This window comes from Myxine glutinosa, chromosome 7 (assembly GCF_964187855.1).
Source record: "Myxine glutinosa chromosome 7, kmMyxGlut1.1, whole genome shotgun sequence".
In the NCBI taxonomy this organism is placed as follows: Eukaryota; Metazoa; Chordata; class Myxini; order Myxiniformes; family Myxinidae; genus Myxine; species Myxine glutinosa.
In genome coordinates this window covers 157631324-157646163 of record NC_136267.1, presented here as the reverse complement: position 1 = coordinate 157646163, position 14840 = coordinate 157631324, and the positions used below count along the sequence as shown (strand labels likewise).

The window sequence follows — 14840 nt, the reverse complement described above, 5'->3', positions numbered from 1 at the left end:
AAAAGTTCAAAACCCCTCCATGGACAAATTGAAACGGCTAATTGTAAGAAACTCTGCATGGGGAATAAGTGATGTTAATGATGACGTCATTGGTGTCGTAATTATGACGTCATAATTTGACGGACAACGCTTAGTCTGATGTGTTTTTTTTGTTTGTTTTTTTTGTTTTGTATACAAGGTCGAGGCTCGTGTAAGAGCTAACATTGATCACAAAATGCCAAACTGACACATAAAACATATGATAAACGGAGCGGGAGAACAAGATGGAGAGCAGGGACATCGGGAGATCTGTGGGAGGGAGAGGGCTTGGGGGGAGGAGGCATGGGAAGGGGAGAGGTTTGGTGGGAGAGGTTAAAAAAAACCAGATGGACACTGCTAGGACTTCCAGGAAAGAAGTCGGTATTTCAAAAAAGTGGATCTGGGGTGAATTAACGGGGGTAGAAAAGATCAAGGTTTTGGATGGGGGAAGATAAGAGATGGTGGTGGACAGCTGTTTTAAAGACCTGGAGGGAGGAGTGGGATTGAAGAGAGTAATGTAGTTTGTTCCAGAGGTGGAAGGAAAGAGGAATGAAAGAGTGAAGGTGAATATAGAGTCTTGATTTTGGCAGTTTAACCATAAGAGGGTTGCTGGCAGATCTTGTGTGACCTGTAGGAATATTTGTGGTTTGAAATTTATTGAGTGTGATATACGCAACAAATATATTGGAGAACATAAATTGATGATGTCATCGGTCATGTGGTCTGTCAGCCATATCAGATTTTTTTTTAAACCCTTAAAAAACACAAGAGTTGGCTCGCACCAAGTTGACTGCGGGGTAAGTATTGGATGAATACCATCTAATTTGTTATGGAGTTCCAAGATTTTGATCAAGTGACAATGATGGAATGGCGGTTTATGTGCAAGTCAGGATATTATGTGATTTGGAGAGGAACCTGTAGTGATGGTGTTCCCATAAAGCTGTTCCCATAGCCTTGAAAGTGGAAAAGTCACTGTTTTGGAAAATTCTGCCATATAGGCTACCTTGATATGTTATTGCAGTGCATCGTGTAAAATAGTACCTAATTTGGCTATGGCACGCTGTACTGGTGATGAAGTGGTGGGATGTTGTGGCTAGTGGGTAAGATGCAAATCAAGCAGACTGCTTGGATGGTGTCAAGATTTCTGAGTGTTGTTTCAGCTGCAGCAACCCAGGCAAGTCAAGAGTATTCCTTCAGACTCCTGACTTATGTCTTGTAGATGATGGACAGGTTCTGAGGAGTTGGGAGGTGAGGCACTCACCGTGCTATACCCAGCCTCTAACCTAACATTATTTATGTGGTCATTCCAATTGAGTTGTCAAAACATTGATTTATGATTCCTGTAAGTGTGTAATAAATTTTACTAGCCCTTAATTTATATTCTATTCACCCATCAGAAATACAGTTGGGCTTTGAATTCATTTTGTAATAATTACAATATACAATTACAATTGCAATTGTAATTACAATTGTAATTACAATTACAATATACAATGTAATAATTACAATATATTATACAATTATTGTATAAGTCACTTCTGGAATTGTTCTTTCAAGTAGTATTATTTTGCTCTGGTTTTGAACACGATGGTCAAAATCTTTAAGGAAATGAATTCATTAATTTACAATTGCATTTAATATTCATATTTCAACCAGACTCGGTGGATTAATCGTTGGAGCGTCCACCCGAAGTTTGGCAATTCGGTGGTTCAAACCCGGGCTGAGTCACACGTGCTGATTCCTTTCTTGACATTTAAGGGCATAGAGCATGGACAATGTTGTAAAGCAATGGCAAACCACCTAGTATAACCCTTGCCAAGAAGCTGATTTGGCAGCACCAATGCTAGATGGAAAGAGAATGGTACATCAAATCAAATCAAATTCCTATTGTATTTTATTAATATAACTATCTTGATATAATAAAAGTCGATCACACAAAAAGCTGAAAAATAAAATCTTTTTAGCAGACAAGGCACACGATGCACGCCACCACGGACCCCAATGCAGGCATGTGGGTGAAAGTTTGAAGAAGAAGAATTATCAGAAGCCGATTGTTTCTCCCTAATGTTTTCTGAGTTTGAATAAATAGTTTCTCATGAGTTTGAAGATCTGGGTGGTGTATGTTGCCAGAAACGCAGCGAAAAATAAAAATTTGTTGTTTTTTATGTCGATGTTTTGGCAACCTCATGAGTACCGGTAGCTGAGTTTCTCCATCATATTTTGACGAAGAAGAAGAAGGGATGATGCTTTGTTCACGCTGTTTCTCTGGAAGAAGAAGAATTATCACGGCTCAGTTTCTCTGTAATGATTTTTATGCTTGAAAAAGAAGAAGAAGAAGAAGAAGAAGAAGAAGAATTATCTGATGCAGATAATTTCTCATGTTTTCCAAGTTCGAATAACAAGTTTCTCATTGAGTTTGAAATTCACAGCTCGAACCAACATGCTATGGGGAGAGTGTGCCATTGTTCTACTGTACTAGGATAGTAGTTTTAGATATGACTCCACATAAAAACAAATCAAGCAGTAAACATCTCAGACGTCAGCATTAGTGTGGTCCAAAAATGCAAAAAAAAAATCACTTTTTTATCTGGATTTTGATGCTCTATTGGATTATTGTTAGAAATGGTCTAAATCATTCACCCAAAAAATATTTTGCATCTGAGTCATCTAGAAACTCATACACACTCAACATATAAATTTGTCATTTGGGTCAATTTTAATGACTTACAAAGACTTTAGAAATATTTTTTTCCTAAATAATGTCATTGATGGTACATACCCCTGTGAAGTCCTCATGGTCGAAACATGAGTCAGACATGTATGAACATGTTTCAAACATGTTTCGACCATGATGATTTCACACACTCAGGCGCAAGCACATGCAAAAAGTCATGAACCACAAAATGGCTTAGTACAATAGTGCATGTACTTTTTCCACCTAGGTTGCTATTGGATTGTTCTCATTTAGCCAAATTTGGTGAAAAACGCCATATTTCAATTGAAGTGTGTATGAGTTTCTAGATGGAATTGAGCGAAAATATTTGGTGGGTGAATGTTTTAGACCATTTCTAACAATAATCCAGTAGAGCATCAAAATCGGAGAGATCGATGTTTTTTGGACCACCCTAGTGAGCATGCTACCAACTCAGATGTTTTTTTCCCATCCTATGTCTTGCAACACTTGGCCTTACATGGATGTCTTCGATCCATGGATGTCTTCGAGGGCAGACCCCAGCATCTTCTTGTTAAATTTTATTGTTACCAAGATAAAATATAAATCCTTCGACACCAACATCAGGTCCTTGCCAAAGTCTCATACTTCTGCGTTGAAGAACTCGCACAAAGAGATCTCCAAGAAAAATACTGACGGTCAATGCAGGTTGCCAAGGCTTACCAGGAAGGAAATAAATATCGTTTTGTAGCCGGAAAATAGCGTGACCATGCAGGAGTGTTGGCTACATTTTAGCGAGCATAATGGAATCTCCACTAACTTCTTTCCTTCATCTTCTGCTACTGAAAAAGCTGCTGGCAATCTACCTGCTGCTGGTAATCCAACAAATACTTTTTTTTAAACTTGTCAAGTTGTTCTGATGACCATGTTTAATTATATAATTGGCCTTGCTGGCACTCCAACCAATGCAATTTATGTAAATGATAGCACATGTAACGACTTTGAATGTAGTTATCTTAATCTTTATCATCTGTCTCTACCTAATACAGATACAGTGCCTTCACAAAGTATTCACACCCCTTGACTTTCACATTTTGTTGTGTTACAGCCTGAATTTAAAATGCATTACATTGATATTTTTTGTCACTGATCTACACATAATACCCCATAAGGTCAAAATGGAATTAACTTTTTTTAGAAGTTTTTAGAAAATAATTAAAAATGAAAAGCTGAAATGTCTTGAGTAAATATAAGTATTCAACCCCATTGCTATGACACTCCAAAATGAGCTCAGGTGAATCCAATTTCCTTTGCTCATCCTTGAGATGTCTCTACAACTACATTGGAGTCTACCTGTGGCCAATTCAATTGATGGGACAGGATTGAGAAAGAAACAAACACACCTTGCTTTTTAAGGTCCCACAGTTGACAGTGCATGTCAGAGCAGAAACTCTACCATGAAGCCCAAGGAAGAACTGTCCCTAGAACTCCGAGATGGAATTGTGAGGAGGCATAGATCTGGGGAAGGGTATAAACAATTTCTAGTGTTGAAAGTTCCCAAGAGCACATTGCGCCCCATCATCAGGAATTAGAAAGAATATGAAACTACCCAGAGTCTTCCTAGAGCTGGCCATCTGACAAAACTGAGCAACCGGGCAAGAAGAATTTTGGTCATGGACATGACCAAGAACTCAATGACCACTCTGACAGAACTACAGAGTTCCTTGGCTGAGATGGGAGAACCTGACAGAAGGACAGCAGTCTCTGCAGCACTTCACAAATCTAGACATTATGGGAGAGTGGCCAGGCAAAAGCCGCTCCTGAGAAAAAGGCACATGACAGCATGCCTTGTGTTTGCAAAAAGGCACGTGAAAGATTGAGGGCATGAGGCAAAATATTCTGTAGTCTGATGAGATAAAAATTGAACTCTTTGGCCTGAATGCAAAGTGCTACATCTGGCGGAAACTACGCAAAGCTCATCACCCATCTAACACCATGAAAACAAATGAAGTCATGAAGTTATTCGTCGTCATGTAGCATGGTGGTGGCAGCATGATGCTATGTGGATGCTTTTCAGCAGCAGGGACTGAGACTTGAAAGATATAGGGAACAATGAATGGAGCGAAATACAGGAAAATCCTTGAGGAGACCCTGCCTCAGAGTGCAAAGACTTTAGACTGCAGTGAAGTTTTATGTTCCAACAGGACAATGACTCCAATAATACAACCAAAACAACACTGGAATGGCTTCAGGACAAGAATGTGAATGTCCTTGAGTGGTTCTGCCAAAGCCCAGACCTGAATCCCATCGATAATCTGAAGAAAGCCTTGTAAGATTGCTGTTCACCGACATTCCCCATCCAACTTGACGGAGCTTGATATTTTAAAGACGGAGAATGGGAGAAACTCCCCAAATCCAGATGTGCAAAGCTGATGCAGACATACCCAAGAAGACTCAAAGCTGTAATCACTACTAAAGGCACTTCTACGAAGTATTTACTCAAGGGGTTGAATACTTATGTAAATTAGATATTTCAGTATTTCATTTTTAATTATTTTATTAAAATGACTAATTTTTGTAGATCAGTGACATAAGAAATCTCCATTTAATCCATTTTATATTTAGGCTGCATCACAAGGAAATATGAAAAAACTCAAGGGGTGTGAATACATTCTGAAGGCACTGTAACTTCTCTATTACATGAACTCCAGAAGCCTCTGTAGACATTTTTCCGACATTAAGGATTGCCATCTACCCTAAACTACTATTTTCTGTTGATTGTTTTACTGAAATGTGGTTTAAAGGATTGCCTCTCTCATTTATTTATATGACCAACTACAATGTAGTTCACACCTCTCGATCCAACAAGTAGTGTCGGATGTTTTGCACTTATTTGCATTTCGTGACGACGTTTGGCGGCCATCTTGGATTAAAAAATCTACCATTTCAGAAGTATTTTGGCCTATAACTTTAGCATTGAGCAACCAACTATTCATTGCAAATCAACACTTAATTCGGTTAGTTTCAGTTAATATTTACAAGAAATGTTAAATAAGTACCCAGCAACCTTTAAGACTCTTTCTAAAGATATCATTGCTATTTTGTGTAAACACCAAAGCTAGTCAGAGGTTTTAACTTGTGTCACATCGGTGGGACATTGTTCATATCATGCATATAAAAAGTTCAGTTACTTCAATTATACATCACAGATGAAGATAGTGGTATGTGGACTTTTCAGAATATTGACTATAGATCATATTATAAAAGAAAGAGCTTTAAGAAAAACTGTGTCACACAGTAAATAGAAAGAGATATAAGGAAACTATGTCAAAACTTAAAAACTACAGAGGCAAATTTAAGAACAAGCATTTGGTGAATTGGAAAAATGTACAGTGCATTCAGAAAGTATTCAGACCCCTTCACTTTTTTCACACTTTGTTATGTTGAAGCCTTATGCTGAAATCGTTTAAATTCATTTTTTCCCTCATCAATCTACATTCAATACCCCATAATGACAAAGAGAAAACAGGATTTTAGAATGTTTTGCAAATTTATTAAAAATAAAAAACTGAAATATCACATTGACATAAGTAATCAGACCCTTTGCTATGACAATTGAAATTTAGCTCAGGTGCCTCCCATTTCTGTTGATCATCTTTGAGATGTTTCTACACCTTGATTGGAGTCCACCTGTGGTAAATTCAATTGATTGGACATGATTTGGAAAGGCACACACCTGTCTATATAAGGTCTCACAGCTGACAATGCACATCAGAGCAAAATCCAAGCCATGAGGTCGAAGGAACTGCCTGCAGAGCTCAGAGACAGGATTGTGTCGAGGCACAGATCTGGGGAAGCCTACAAAAAAATCTCTGCTGCATTGAAGGTTCCCAAGAGCACAGTGGCCTCCATAATTCTTAAATGGAAGAAGTTTGGAACAACCAGGACTCCTCCTAGCGCTGGCCACCCGGCCAAACTGAGCAATCGGGGGAGAGGGGCCTTGGTAAGAGAGGTGACCAAGAACCCGATGGTCACTCTGGCTGAGCTCCAGAGATCCTGTGTGGAGATGGGAGAAACTTCCAGAAGGACAACCATCACTGCAACACTCCACCGATCTGGGCTTTATGGCAGAGTGGCCAGACGGAAGCCAAACAGTTCAACCTTGGTTTCATCAGACCACAGGATCTTCTTTTTTACAGTCTGAGAGTCCTTCAGGTGCTTTTTTGCAAACTCCAAGCGGTCTTTCATGTGTCTTTCACCGAGGAGAGGCTTCCGTCTGGCCACTCTGCCATAAAGCCCAGATCTTGGATTTTGCTCTGATATGCATTGTCAGCTGTGAGACCTTATATCGACAGGTGTGTGCCTTTCCAAATCATGTCCAATCAATTGAATTTAGCACAGGTGGACTCCAATCAAGGTGTAGAAACATCTCAAAGATGATCAAGAGAAATGGGAGGCACCTGAGCTAAATTTCAATTGTCATAGCAAAGGGTATGAATACTTACGTAAATGTGATATTTCAGTTTTTTATTTTTAATAAATTTGCAAAACTTTCTAAAATCCTGTTTTCTCTTTGTCATTATGGGGTATTGAGTGTAGATTGATGAAGGAAAAAATGAATTTAAACGATTTCAGCATAAGGCTGCAACACAACAAAATGTGAAAAAAGTGAAGGGGTCTGAATACTTTCTGAATGCACTGTATGTACATTCAATAATTACATCAATCTCAAAAGAAAGAAAATCACAATGTGGAGTCTATCCATGTCTGGTCATCCTTCATTATTTCAACTGGACTGTTATTACCAAAAAAAAATCTGGTTGTCATTTCACTTGAATAATTATCAACTGCTCATGCTTCAGATTATGTTATGTGGTAGATGATGACATCTCCCAAAGAGCTCCCATTCAACAAACCAACAACAGATTTAAAGCTCTGCTCGTATTGCCAGACAAATGCTGGTGAAGAGCTCGCTGATACTCAATACAGAACCTTCAATAAATCATAATTTGAAACTTTTTAAAACTGTTTACAGAAAAAGGCAGATTATTGCAATCCAGAATTTGTGTGAGTTGGACAAAGGCTGGTAGGAATTACAGCAGATTAGCTTAAAGCTATGAAAGCTACTTGGCACAGAGATTGCCATAAAAACAATGAGTCACCTGGATAGAGATGAAAGAAGAAGCAAACTTGCGGTTGCCTCACAAGACCCAACTTTACTGACGAACCGGAAAAGATGACGACCCGGTGATCTTCTGGTCATGCTTCAGAATATTTTAAGCATCCTCATTTAAACAATACAGTATTTAATGAATCAAAATGCGTATTTTGTCAACCAATCATAGCAGATAAGAAGAGCCAAAAGTGCATGAAAAACTCCTGAAGTGCCTTTCTGCTAATGTATGGGGGAAAAATCACAGAAATTGTAAACAGCAATGGAAATGATGCCTGGAAAGTTCGGCTTGCCAATGTGCTGGCTTCTGGGGATTTACTGTTTCGTGACATTCTGTACCACCACACATGCTTCACAAACAACTGGGAAAAGTATATTCAGCGTCCATGTCGTAAAGCTAAATCACTTCAAAACAGGGTACCAATCGTCCAGCCTACAGTGAGTGTTGTATTTATTGCCAGCGAATTCGAGTTATTCAGTGTTCTGAAAGACCAAGTGATTGAGGGGCAGTATATTACCGTTGCCGAACTGCAGAAGCGATGTCGTTAAACGTTGCAAAAATTTGGCATCAATGATTTCCAGACTGCACGAGGAATCTTGAAAGATAAGATTCTGAAAAATGTTCAGAATGTTGTAACCCTATCCGATGGTAACAATACCAACTTTTTGAAATACCAACTTCTGTCCAGGAAGTCCTTGGTGTCCTTGTGTTTTATACTTCTCCCTCCCCCCCCCCCCCCCCCTTCCCATGCCTCCTTACCCCGGGCCCTCTCCCTTCCACACATCTCCCTGCTCTCAGATGTTGTGTTTGTGTGCTTCCCCTTCTCCCCATCTTGTCTTCCGCTCCCTCTTTTTGGGTATTTTGTTTGTCTGGTTGATTTGTTTGTGAAGTAAATGTTAGCTCTTTCACGAGCCTCAATTCAGTACACAAAGCCATCCCCGGTACACTCTTCAGATTCTCAGAAGGCTGCAGTCAATGATACAGCTGATACTCAAAGTGTGGTTACACATGCAATCCTGAAAAGTTTATACCTGTCTGCAAAAGAGTTTCGTTCTCTTATACAGACAAAAGTTCATGAGGATCCTTGGATATTCAAAGCTTCAAGAGCTGAAAGACAGTTGAAGGAGGAGGCCTGAATTTCCCTCCTCCTCTCCCTGTTTTATTTTACCTTTTATTTTCTTTATGTCCTGTCGAATATTTATTTGTTATTTTGCTTCCCACCTCCCTCCCCTTTGGGATTAGCAATGGATGCCGGGTGGGTCGTTTAATCCCGGGTGCACCTGTCTGTCCTTCTTTAAATACTTCATCTTTGCCGCTGCATATCAGGAGGATTTCTTTTCCTTATGATTCATCTATTCCTTGGTGATATACCCTGTGTTTTTTCATGATTTTGAGTAAAGGATTTGCATTTATTCCACTGTTTTGAATTTGCATTGCATTTATGGATTGGCATACTGTGTGTTGAAGAGTGGTGGGTGTAAAATTACGTCAGCATTTGGATGGTAACTTCGCTCGGTCACTTCTGACTGCTCATATGGCGCGACCCGCCCACGGGCAACGTATTGGCCTCCCGAGCACATCGATTAGGATCTCCGGAGCAATAGGCAGTACCCTGAGCCCTTCACCCAGGGGCCAGGTCGTAAAAAGTGAAGACAATGAATTCGCACATTATGTCGCACATTATGGTCTCTCCGAATTTTAGTGAATTTCATGTCTTCTTAATTTGGTTCTTACAGGGTACAAGACATATAGAGACAGATCAACAGGCAGAAGATATGAAATGTTTTGCCAACCTAATTTGTGAGCAAATTATTCACAACTGCAAGTCAGACTGCCGAGTAGCATACAAGTCGGTTTCCTCAATGGCATACTTTCGCAACAAAGAAATGAGACACCACCAGCAGTCGGAGCTTCTCTTCCCAGTCACCACGTGCATCGTAGCAGAAATGATGTTGATATACTGAGTGCAGCAACTGTTGGAATACCATATCACTGTGTCAATGCAATCGCCACCCAGATATCTCACAATGCACTTTACACATTGAAGCATCACAATGACATCTACATTCCACCTGCAGTCTCTAGGCGCATACCAGTGCGAGGGTCAGCTGATAATGTGGATATCAAGGTCGACACATCAGATGGTTGAGACACTTTACATGGAACTGCAGCATCTGCTTATCACCGTTTCTCATCTGACTCTGTATATGACTGACTGCGAACCACTTATATTGTGTTATGAATCCACAGACTTATTGAAGTTGTTAAGATATGGCAAAGCAGAATCAGTGTTAGCCCGAGACCATCCAGAAGTCCTCACTACAAACACAACAAGCGAAGAAAATATCAACATGAGGTTGACCGTGCACATCAGCAAGACCTACTGTGGTTGCTCTTGCGATACTATCAGCGCTATCTTGCGATGCATCTGAATGAATCTCCCCAACAAATCTACTTCAAAATCTGGATACCTCTGAGATTGGTTCCGCATGTTTACTTTCTGTGAATGACAAGGTACAAACTTATTCCCAGCCTTTAGCACAACCCATCCCAGTGTGGCATGCATATAACTCTCAAATACACCTAACGGAGTCAAGAGAGCGACCGATTGACACCATTCCCACCTTGCCATTGTCAACAATCCAGCACATGAGTGGCCTATGCTAGTAACAGTGCAAGAAAACGTGTACCAGCTCAATACCATTACATGTTTGGACAAACCTGGTCCTGTGATGGTTACACTTGACATGGATCTTTATAAGAGGCCAAATAAACTTTAGTATCTTAGCAAGTAGTACAAGGGAAAGTAGTGGCTCATACCTGGTGCTTTTCACACCAGCTCGTGTGCAATCAGGTGCTTAGCTAGATAAGCATGTTGAGCACAGTGGTCTAGATGAAGCCTGGGTAACATCTGATCTGTATAGCCGTGTTCCAGTCAAACAGACAATATCTGGAAGTCGCTACACCCATGCTGTAGATGTCATGAAATAACACTGCAGGTGTTATTAGATCTTTGAATTAAGGCATTCTTCAAAGATAATCCTGCTATTCAAGAAGCTTTAGCTAAGAGTTTGAACGCAATGGCTGAAGCACAGAGAGTGGAGGATGTTGCACAAATGAAGGTGAGACTTCAAAAGGCCCATTGGGAACTGCTGATAAACATAGAAAGCTTGAATCTGGAGAAGTAGTAGACTGTGTTTGACAATGTGAATGAATTATCTCCTATGTACAAATGGGATTGAATCAAATGCGCTAAGTATTCGCACTGCTCTGTTTCCAAGATGGCCACCATGTATAACTTCTAGAAAATTAAGTGTTTTTTTTAAACTCATTGGCATTATAAGTGTGGGTATTGCCACCAAAATGGACTTCATATGGCATTCACAGCTTGTTATTAGCAAATTTGGTGTAAAATAGTGGCCATTTTGAAATCCAAGATGGCTGACAAAATACTTAATTATATGAAAAAAATGTTACCAATGGATTTGGACATCTTGTCATCTACTCTAACGAGCCAATAAAGCATCAAATTCCATATTTAGCAAAAACAAATGCGAGTCCTTATCCTACATAACATCTTGAACGACGTAACATGCTACATTAAAACTAGAAGGAGGAATTGCCTTGTTTATCAATAATTCTCTTAAATATAACATCAGAGATGATCTCTTGTGATCTTCTTATAACTACGAGTCTACGAGATTGTGTTTTTTTATTGAGATTCAGTGAGGTCAAGCTTGCAATTTAATTGTAGGTAATGTTTACAAAACTCATGGTACACCACTTAACACGATTTTCTGATGTCATTCGATTCATGTTTTAATGCTATCTCCAAGGAGAAGGAATTATGTTACATAATGAGTGATTTTAACCTGAATATACTCAATTGTTTTAATCAACTTACGGATGTCTTTGTCAACACTTTCTTTGTTTATGGTTGTCAACGCCTAATAGACAAACCAACTCGCATCACCCCACATACTGCCACATGAATTGATAATATATTGTTCTGTCCGTAGCGAGTTCAGACCAGCCTTGGACGAATAGCCGAGACAGTTTTACTCCCGAGGCGGCAGCCTGAAAAATGGCGAAGGATTGCGAAGCATTTATCTGAACAGAGCCGTGCCTGTCTTCGTCGTCTTTGTTGGGAAAATGCAGCCCTCGGTCCGTGGCTCTGCCTCTGCCACTGCACGTCTACCAGTGGTGTCTCCGAACACAGCCGGTCCGATCGCTTCCTTGAGCCAATGGTGCAAGCACAACCAAACTTTAATGTCCAGAACGAGAAGAACAAGAGCAAGAAGGAACATCGACACACGACTGTCCACTATCGCATCCAAAATCGACAGAGATAAATGCCGACTGCCCGCGATCAAGACCAGAAGCAGAGAGAGAATGTCCGCCAATGCGTTCCTTTATTGTTTTGCCTCTCCCGTCATCGGTTGTGCTTCGCCAATCAGCGAGTCCCTTCTTACTCGTCCTTCCCTTCAATCAAGAACCCTGGCCAATCACGGCTCCTCAGGGCATGGCCTCGGCCTGCCCGTCCTGTGCGCTTCCTTCGAAAGTCAATGTCACTAGTGGCAGCGCTCAATGTCCTGGCTTCCTGTGGTTTTATCATTAACTAGTGAAGTTAATGGGCGATTTTAACTCGTGTCTAATGTGGTGCCATAAGGGACATAGGGATAAATCACAGAGGAAACAACATGCAAGGACTTAAATAACATAATCCCTGAGCTAATTAACATGTTCCCCCCCCCCCCCCCCCCCCCCACAGTGATGGGGAAAAATACACAAGCTTAATCCGAACACTGTCTAAACAAGTACTTATTACATCAAGGTTTCTACATGACATTCGGAGCACCTACCTATACAAATCTACCTGGACTAAAGTAATCACTGCCTACCCCCTACAAACGTAACAGTATTCCCCTGAAGATATTCAAACTATCCTTGTATTTAAGCATTTTGTCCAATCTTGTGTTTTATTTTTCTCACAGTCATTTACTAACAATCATTTGCTCATAGTTATTGTCCGGTAGTTGTTAGTTTGTTGTTTAAGGCATTTCATTATATGCTTTAGCTTTTTGGAAATACCGTTATTCCCTATGTCACACATATACAACAACAAACAACAGGCATTTTAAGGCCATTTTCCCTGCAAGAGTGGGGGTTAGCCTTGCGGTCCCCAAGACGATCTTCTCCATTTTGCCCTATTTTCTGCATCTCCCCTTGTTAACCCCCTTGCCCGCATTTCTTCTTCGACCACCTTTAGCCAAGTCTTTCTCGGTCTTCCCCGTCCTCTACTTCCTTCTGCATTCATTTCCATCACTCTTCTCAACCAGTCACTTTCATCCTTCCTCAATACATGACCAAACCATCTCAAACTGTTTCTCTTCACAGCATCCATCACAGGCTCTATTCCCATCATCTTTAGCAATTCGTCATTTGTCTTCCTCTCTCTCAACGATACTCCACACATCCACCGAACCATTCGCATTTCCACCCTTTCCAGCCTTCGTTGCTGCTCTACGTTCATTACCCATGTCTCGCTCCCATAAATCATAACACTTCTCACACATGCAGCATACACCTTTCCCTTCAGCTTCAACGACACTCCCCTCCTCATCAGCACGCCACTCATTTCCCGAAACTTCTTCCATGCACATCTCACTCTAGCAACCGTTTCCGAGTCTGATCCACCTTCTCCATTCAGCATGTCTCCGAGGTAACAAAATGTTTTCACACCTTCCAGCTTCACACCATCTCCAAGATCCAACTCAACATTTCCTCCATCTGCAGCTCCCTCTGTGCACACCTTACACTTGAATGTAGCTGCCACACTGGTTAATGACCCTCTCAAACCACTACATTTTTAATGAACCCACTCAGCGCACATTGTACATTGAATGGAATTCACTCCGACACTCTTCCTGCACACAGCACACGGCCACTTCCCAGTTCTTTCCACCTCACCACATGCTTCACCACATGCCATCACCTTCATTTTTCCGATATTCACCTTCAGACCTTTTGTCTCCATACATTCCTTCCATTTGTTCATCTTCTCCTTCAGTCCATCCATACTTTCTGCAATCAACACCAGATCATCTGCATACAACAACTCCCACTGTAAACCGTCCTTTACATTCCGAGCCAGCACCTCCATCACAGCTACAAATAGTAGTGGACTTAGTACCGACCCCTGATGCACTCCCACCTTCACCTCAAACTCACCACTGTTCCCGTCCTTCGTCCTTCCAGCTGTGCGCGCTCTTTTGTGCATTGCCATCACTACTCTGATCAACCATTCCTCCACTCCTAACTTCCTCAATGCCCATGTCACTACTTCATGTGGAACCCTATCGAATGCTTTCTCCAGATCAACAAACCCAAGAAACAACTTCTTCCTCTTCTCCATGTACTTCTCCTGCAACTGCCTCACAATGAAAAGCGCGTCTGTCGTTCCTCTTCCTGGCATGAATCCAAACTGCATTTCGTCGATCTTCACTTTCTTCCTTATCCTCCTCTCCAACACCCTTTCCAATACCTTCATTCCATGCTCCAATAACCTTATCGCTCGATATGAGCCACAGTCCAGAGGGTCACCTTTCCTCTTGTATAGAGGGACGAGGGTACTCAGTTCCCAAGCCACTGGAATGCGGCCTTCTTTCACCTCCAGATTGCAGATCTCTGTCATTCTCTTCACACCCCAATTTCCCGCTGCCTTCAACATATCTCCCACAACTCCCTTCGGCCCTCCCGCTTTTCTACTCTTCATTGCTTTTATCGCTTCCTCAACTTCCTTCTCGGTTATCTTCTCTGCTGGTCCTAAAACTGGGTTACTCTCTATGTTGCCATCCCATTCATTCTCTGCATTCAACAGTATTTCCATATATCTCTTCCATCTTCCTTTAATTCCATCTGGGTCCACAACGATTTGTCCCACTTCATCCTTCAAGCAACTCACCCCATCACATCAC

General features: G+C 41.0%; 1 protein-coding gene across 1 annotated transcript in view; it reads left to right on the top strand.

Annotated features, from left to right (window-relative positions):
• MYO3A (myosin IIIA) overlaps positions 1–14840 on the top strand; it is a 256573-nt gene that overhangs the window by 117330 nt on the left and 124403 nt on the right. The gene's annotated exons all lie outside the window — the stretch shown is intronic.